General features: G+C 31.6%; 1 pseudogene; it reads right to left on the bottom strand.

Moving 5' to 3' along the window:
• Nucleotides 1-231: 231 nt before the first annotated feature.
• LOC146999802 (NADH dehydrogenase [ubiquinone] flavoprotein 2, mitochondrial pseudogene) lies at nucleotides 232-6,911 on the bottom strand (annotated as a pseudogene).
• Nucleotides 6,912-7,381: the final 470 nt, after the last annotated feature.

Here is a 7,381-nt window from a genome sequence, read left to right as displayed (position 1 = left end):
ATCACTAATGCTCTGACCCTGTGTAATGGCTTTCACGACTGTTCCTTTTAAAGCACCAATTGGTGATAATACTCTATCATAGCAGATCATGAAAACCAATTATTAAAGGAAAAGAATTCACCAAGCAAAATGCATAACTGGAAGTACTAGGAAAATAAAGAGGATTTTTTAAAAAAATGTAAATAATTTCATATTTTATTTCTCCAGTGACATCTCTACAGTGAATATAAGTTAAAGTCTTTCTTCTACACCAATGCTAGGTTGTTTGGGTGGTTCAGTCAAAGAAGGAATGCCTCCAGATGGCTCACAATAGAACCAGACACTTCTTGGCCCAGACTTTGGAACTTTCCCAGTTCTAAGTTCATTAGTATTATCTTCAATAACCTTGGTTGTTAGATCCTCATAGAAGTTGTCATGTATTTGAATCATTGGTGCATTTACACATCCTGAAGTATTCACCTTCCATAACAGTGAATAGTTTTTCAGGTGTAGTGCATCTACCTTTTGTTCTAAGCATTCTCTGAAGGGTCTCCAGTCTCTCAGAATCTCAAGCATGCAAAGATACTAGTACATACATGAAACTGGCTTTTGATTATACATTGTATAAAAAGTTTTTACTTTGCATACTCTCATAAGAGGTAGTTCTAAAACTTCTGGCACCTTGTTCAAAGCAGAGAGGAAAAACCTTCTATTCTGCCTTTGTGGTAGATCCAGGACAGGCAGCAGAACTGCTTTATGCCCATCTCGGTAATTTTTTATTACTGCTTCCATTATCTTATACATTCCTGGTGTAGAATCAAATGGAGTATCTGGGTAATTCTCAGGAGGATTACAATGCACAAATAAGGCTCCTCGCATGTCTTCAAAACATGACTGGCCACAATATTCTCCTATCCTGGCTGCTCAAGGCTGGTTCTGAATGTAAAGAAGATTTTTTATAGTGAAATAGTGTCTGCTAGATCAATAGACAAGTAAATTTATTACACAATTTCAATTACAGTTTTTATAAACTTTACAAGAGAAGCCATAAACCATTTTCAACATACATGCTGAAATACTTAAACACCTATATAATTTTTCTTCTAACAAGTTTTGAAGATTGTATTGCTTGTATAATATTAGTCTATTTGAACGAGATTTTTAAAAAGTATTTCTCTAGTTATATTACAAAACAAGTATTTCTGTTGTTTTTCAAAAAATATTATTGATTTTGTATTCTAAGTTAAAAGTATCTTATTTAAAATAAGAGTATAATTTTTCAAAAATGCTATTATTCAATTAGATGAATTTTGAGCATAATTAAATTGTATAGATGCAAATTAATCTTAACATAACTTTATTTCCATTTATGATGTTAATAAACGTGGTACTTTTAAGCAAATACAATGTTAAATAAATTTAGGTTTTAGAGCATATAAATATTATTAATATTATCAAGAATCCCAGTATGTTATATATTATGTTTATTGTAAGTTTTATCAAGAATTAGCATAAAAACTAACATTCATTGAATAGCCATTTAATGTACTATGCAATTTTAACATAAAGTATATAAGACTAATAGTGGTAATTTAAAAATAGATTGATCATTTATTTTCTGTAATCCTTATTTTAATGAAAGTGAACTAGATAGTCACATCTATCATTTCCAGGGTCATGTTTCTTTAGAAAGTCCTAGAATATTCTTTGACTTTCATATGTAGAAAATGAAGTGTTACCTCATTTCTTCCTATTTTTATTGAAATTATTATACCGATAAAATACTGGAGAGTTTAAATATCCCCAATCCTGCATGGATCATAAGCTTTAGAAACATTTTCCATAAACTGTCAATGCTGTACTTGAAAATAATCAGCTTACTACCTAAAAGTGTTACAACACTTTGTCTTCCATGGTCCCCCTCTAAAGGCTTTATAACTTGGGTTGAACACATTTCAAAGGTAAGTACTAAGTAATCAACTCCTTTTATTATCCTGGAATATATTCTTGTCATCTGAACATGATTTACTATTTATTTAAAATGTTTCTGGTAGGTTTTCAAGGTTATTTTCACTGGGGGCATTATGATGTGGTTTGTAACTTTTACGAGAGGTATAGTATCTTTCTGCTCTTCTTTTCTTTCTTTCTGTGCTTTGACTTCCACATCTGGAGTTAGTTTTAGAGTGCAATTTGAAACAGGGATCCAATCATTTGTGCATTGTGGCTTGGTCCACACCTGGATCTTGGGGAAATTCAGGCCCAGTATCAGGGTCTGGTGACTCCTTATCTGTCAGTACTCAGAGCTAAAGGATGACAAAGGAAGTTTGGGATGTGTGCTAAGGATCTAGGAACCACTAATTGTCAGTGTCCCAAGCATATGGGTAGCAAAACTTGGGTGGGACATTTGTGGTTTACTTGTTGTTGCCAAGAATTGGATGATATGTAGAGGATTAGACTATGTGTTTGGAATCTGTGCTCCATGCTTTTTATCTAAGCATCTGAATCAGGTAATGTTTAAGCAAATTGTATTAATATCATATATTTTTAATTAGTTTAGAGGTTATGTGACTAAGTTCAAATGATGTTTTTAACAGTGCTGTCCATAAATAAATACTTCAATAACCCTTAGATTGTTAACAAATAGTTCAGTATCTCTACCTTTTTTCTATCCTTCTAGGAGGTAAGTGATCAAAAATATCTATTAAATATAATTAACATAAGCATATACTTTTTAATTAAAGATGATTACTAAATATAATACACAGGTTCATGTATATGTCCCAGTGACCACAGGACTACATATTAGTGTCACATCCTTTATATAGGAGTATAGACTGAACATAATAATTTGTTTCTAATGAGCAAAATAAAACAAAATGATTGGGTTGCAAAACACTGGGAATTCCACTCCCTTTCGCTGTTACTGAGGCCTTTTTACTTGCTCAGCTCTATGAAATGAACTTCATTTTGTGATGGTTTGTACATGCTCATCTCAGGGAGTGGCACTATTAGAAGTAGGTATGGTCTTTTTGGATTAGCTGTGTCACTGTGGGTGTAGGCTTTAAGACCCTTATCCTAGAGGACTGTAAGTCAATATTCTGCAAGCAGCCTTCAGATGAAGTTGTAGAACTCTCAGCTCCTCCTAAACCAAGACTGCCCAGACACCGCCATGCTCACTTCTTGATGTAATGTACTAAGTCTCTGAAACAGTAAGCAGCTCCAACTAAATGTTGTCCTTATAAGAGTACCTTGGTCATGTTATCTGTTCATAGAAGTGAAAGTCTAAGAAAGACCCACATTTTACGATGTTCTGTGGCAAGTCTGACACACAGAAAACAGACAGAAGCAACAAGTCAGTGTGTAATTAGTGAGACAGCCTAACAATTTGTAAAAATCTGAGGCTACCATGAAAAGGCTATCAAAAAGAAGGATCTTTATAATTAAAATATTAGATTAACAACAGGCTCTGTGAAGGCCAAAAGTAGAACACTCAGAAACTTGAACTCAGAGCTTTGGTCTACTTGCTTTGGGATATGACAGCAATTATGAGCTTATGTCACTAAAATTAAGAATAATTTAATGCATGAGAATAAGTAAATAGTGCACTAAGGATTGTCATAGGGGTTATAAATTGGAAAGGGCAGAAATTCATATTTATAAGTATTAAAAATGACCTTTATGTACTTAGTGTGTTTAGAAACAAACAACTCATTTTTAATGTTTTTTCTTTATTTTTGATAATTTCATATAGGAATACAATGAAGGATGATCACATCTACTTTTCATTTCCCAGTATTTCCCAATACACATATGTACTCATCAATTCAACCCCATCTACTTCATACTTATGTTTGTTTGAAAGCCCAATAAGTTGAATTATTGCCGCTTAAATGCATATGGATGTGTGGCCATTCATTGGGTCGACCCAACTTACGAGTGGACACATTCTGATTTACAGGCTTCTATTGTATTTTTAGTGTTTTCTTTATTTTTTTTTCTTTTAATGATTTTAGTGTATTTAAGTTTGGGTTTTTAATTTAAGCTTTAATGGACATCAGCCTTGTCCTGGGTGTTCAGGTCAGATGCATGGGATTATTTCGATATATTTATATCTGATAAGAGATGGAGAGAAAGTAATATTGAAAGAAACAAAGAAATAAAGAAAAAGATTGAAAGTGAGAGAGTGAGAGAGAGTGAGAGGAAGGAAGGAAAGAAGGAAGGAAGGAGAGGAGAGTGAGAAATTGATAGATTAAAAAAAGAAAAAACAAATAAAGGCAAAACATAAAGAAAAAGAGAGACAGAGAGATAAAGTTAGGAAGGAAGGAGGAAACAGAAAGAAAGAAAGAAAGAAAGAAAGAAAGAAAGAAAGAAAGAAAGAAAGAAAGAAAGAAAGAAAATAAGAGAGGGAAAGGGAGAAAGAGGGAACGATTCAGAGATGGAAACATGGAGAAAGACAGAATTTATGAAATATACAAAATTAATTAAAAATAAATAAATAAATGAATGAATAAACGTTTTAGGGATATTTCAGCTTTATGTGTATTCGTTTTAGATTTTTATGGTATTATAAAAGGATTTGTAGAGTTTTTGAAAAGTGATTTAGAGTTTCTAGTTTTTTAGGCTTCTATTTTATTTTTAGTTTTTTCTGTTTTTTTTAAAAATGAACTTTAATGATTTTGCAGGAAGCTGGAAAACAGTAAGATATACAAAGAAAAACCCAATATAAAAAACTCAAAAAAAAATTAATAAACAGAGGGAGAGAGAGTCAGAGAGAGAAATAGAGAGTGAGAGAAAGTGAGAGAGACTGAGTGAGAGAGAGAGATAGAAAGTTAGAAAGAAAAAAACAAACAAGGAAAGAAAAAGAAAAAAGAAAGAGAGAGAGATAGAGGAAGGAAGGTAGGAAGAAAGGAAGGAAGAATGGAAGGAAGGAAGGAAGGAAGGAAGGAAGGAAGGAAGGAAGGAAGGAAGGAAGGAAGGGAGAGAGAATGAAAGGAAGGATGGAAGAGATAGAAAGAAAGAAAGATAGAAAGAAAGAGAGAGAGAGAAAGAAAGAAAGAAAGAAAGAAAGCAAGGAAGGAAGGAAGGAAGGAAGGAAGAAAGAAAGAAAGAAAGAAAGAAAGAAAGAAAGAAAGAAAGAAAGAAAGAAAGAAAGAAAGAGAAAAGGAGAAAGATTCAGAGATGGAAACATAGGGAGAAAGACAGAATTTATAATATATAAAAAAATAATTTAAAACAAACAAACACACAAACAAATAAATAAATGAATAGATAAATAGATAAAAAAATAAACAAATAAATATTTTAGGCAAATTTCGGCTACATGTGTATTCTTTTTAGATTTCTATGGTATTATAAAAGGATTTGTAGAATTTTTAGAAAAGTGATTTAGAGTTTCTTGATTTTCAGAATTCTATTGTATTTTTAGTGTTTTCTTTAAATGATTTTAGTGTATTTAAGTTTTGGTTTTTAATTAAAGCTTTAATTGACATCAGCCTTGTCCTGGGTGATCAGATAGGATGCATGGGATTATTTCGATTTATTTATATCTGTTAATAGATAGAGAGAAAGTAATACAGATAGAAACAAAGAAATAAAGAAAAAGAATGAAAGAGAGAGAGTGAGAGGAAGGGAGGAAATAAGGAAGGAAGGAAAAATTGAAGGAAAGATGAAGGAAGGAAAGAAAGAATGAAGGAAAGAGGGTAGAGTGAGAAAAGTTATAGAAAAAATAAATAAAGACAAAAAATAAAGAAAAAGAGAGACTAAGAGATAAAGTTAGGAAGGAAGTAGGAAACAGAAAGAAAGAAAGAAAGAAAGAAAGAAAGAAAGAAAGAAAGAAAGAAAGAAAGAAAGAAAGAAAGAAAGAAAGGAAGGAAGGAAGGAAGAAAGAAGGAAAGAAAGAAAGAAAAGAAAGAAAGAAAGAAAGAAAGAAAGAAAGAAAGAAAGAAAGGGAGAGAGAAAGAAAGAGAGAAAGACAGAATTTATTAAATAAATTAGTAATCATAAATAAATAAATAAATAAATAAATAAATAAATAAATAAATAGATATCTTAGGCATATTTTGGCTTATTGTGTATTCTTTACAGATTTCTAGAGTATTTCAAAAGTTTTGTAGAGTCTTTAGTATAGTGATTCAGATTTTCTTGTTTTTCAGGCTTCTAATGTTTTTTTTTTTTTGTTCTGTTTTGTTTTGTTTTGTTTTTTTAAAGATGTTACTGTATTTTAGGGTTTCGATTTTAATTTATGCTTTAAGTGATTTCATCTTTTAATGCATTTTACGGTATTTCTTCTAGTTTTGTTGTTGTTGTTGTAATTTTTGTTGTTCTCTTTTTTCCAAAAAAAATTTAGGGTTTTATATTTAGGGTTTCATTGTTTTGGTTTTGCCAGGCAGTGTTGACCATGCCTTTAATTCAAACTATTGAGAGGCAGATGTAAGTGATTTTTTTTTTTTTTTTTTTTTTTTTTTTTTTTTTTAATTTGAGTTCAGCATGGTCTCTTTAGGACGCTGGAGGACAGTAAGAGATACACAGAAAAACCCAATCTAAAAACCTCAAAAAAAAAAAAAAAAAACAGAGGGAGAAAGAGACACAGATAGAGAGAGACACAGAGAGAGAGATAAGGTCAGAGAGAGAGAGAGAGACACACAGAGAGAGAGAGAGAGAGAGAAGGTCAGAGAGAGAGAGAGAGAGAGAGAGAGAGAGAGAAAGAGAAGAAATTTAGAAAGAAAAAAACAAACAAGGAAAGAAAAAGAAAAAAAATAAGAAAAAGAGGGAGAGATATAGGAAAGAAGGAAGGAAGGAAGGAAGGAAGGAAGGAAGGAAGGAAGGAGGGAAGAAAGGAAGCAAGGAAGGAAGGAATGATCGAAGAGAGAGAGAAAGGAAGAAAGAAACAAAGAGAGGAAGGGAGAAAGAGAGAAAGAGACAGAAAAAAACATAGGGAAAAAGACAAAATTTATAAAATTTACAAAATTAATTTAAAACAAATAAACAAACAAACGTTTTAAGGATATTATAGGTTCATGTGTATTCTTTTTGGATTTGTATGGTATTTCAAAAGGATTTGTAGAGTTTTTAGAATAGAGATTTAGAGTTTCTTGATTTTCAAGCTTCTAATGTATTTTTAGTGTTTTCTTTTTTTTTTTAATGATTTTAGTGTATTTAAGTGTTTGGGTTTTAAATTAAGGTTTAATTGACTTTAGCCTTTTCCTAGGTGATAAGATAAGATGCATGGGATCAATTCGAAATATTTATATCTTTGTGACAGAGAGAGAAAGTAATATAGAAAAAAACCAAAGAACTAAAGAAAAAGAAAGAAAGACAGAGAGAGTGAGAGATAATGATAGGATGGAAGGAAGGAAGGAAGGAAGGAAGGAAGGAAGGAAGGAAGGAAGGAAGGAAGGAAGGA

This window comes from Mus caroli, unplaced genomic scaffold, assembly GCF_978045245.1.
Source record: "Mus caroli unplaced genomic scaffold, Mus_caroli_1 scaffold_39, whole genome shotgun sequence".
NCBI classification, from domain to species: Eukaryota; Metazoa; Chordata; class Mammalia; order Rodentia; family Muridae; genus Mus; species Mus caroli.
Note: the sequence above shows the minus strand (reverse complement) of the source record. Positions and strands in the feature narration are given on the sequence as shown.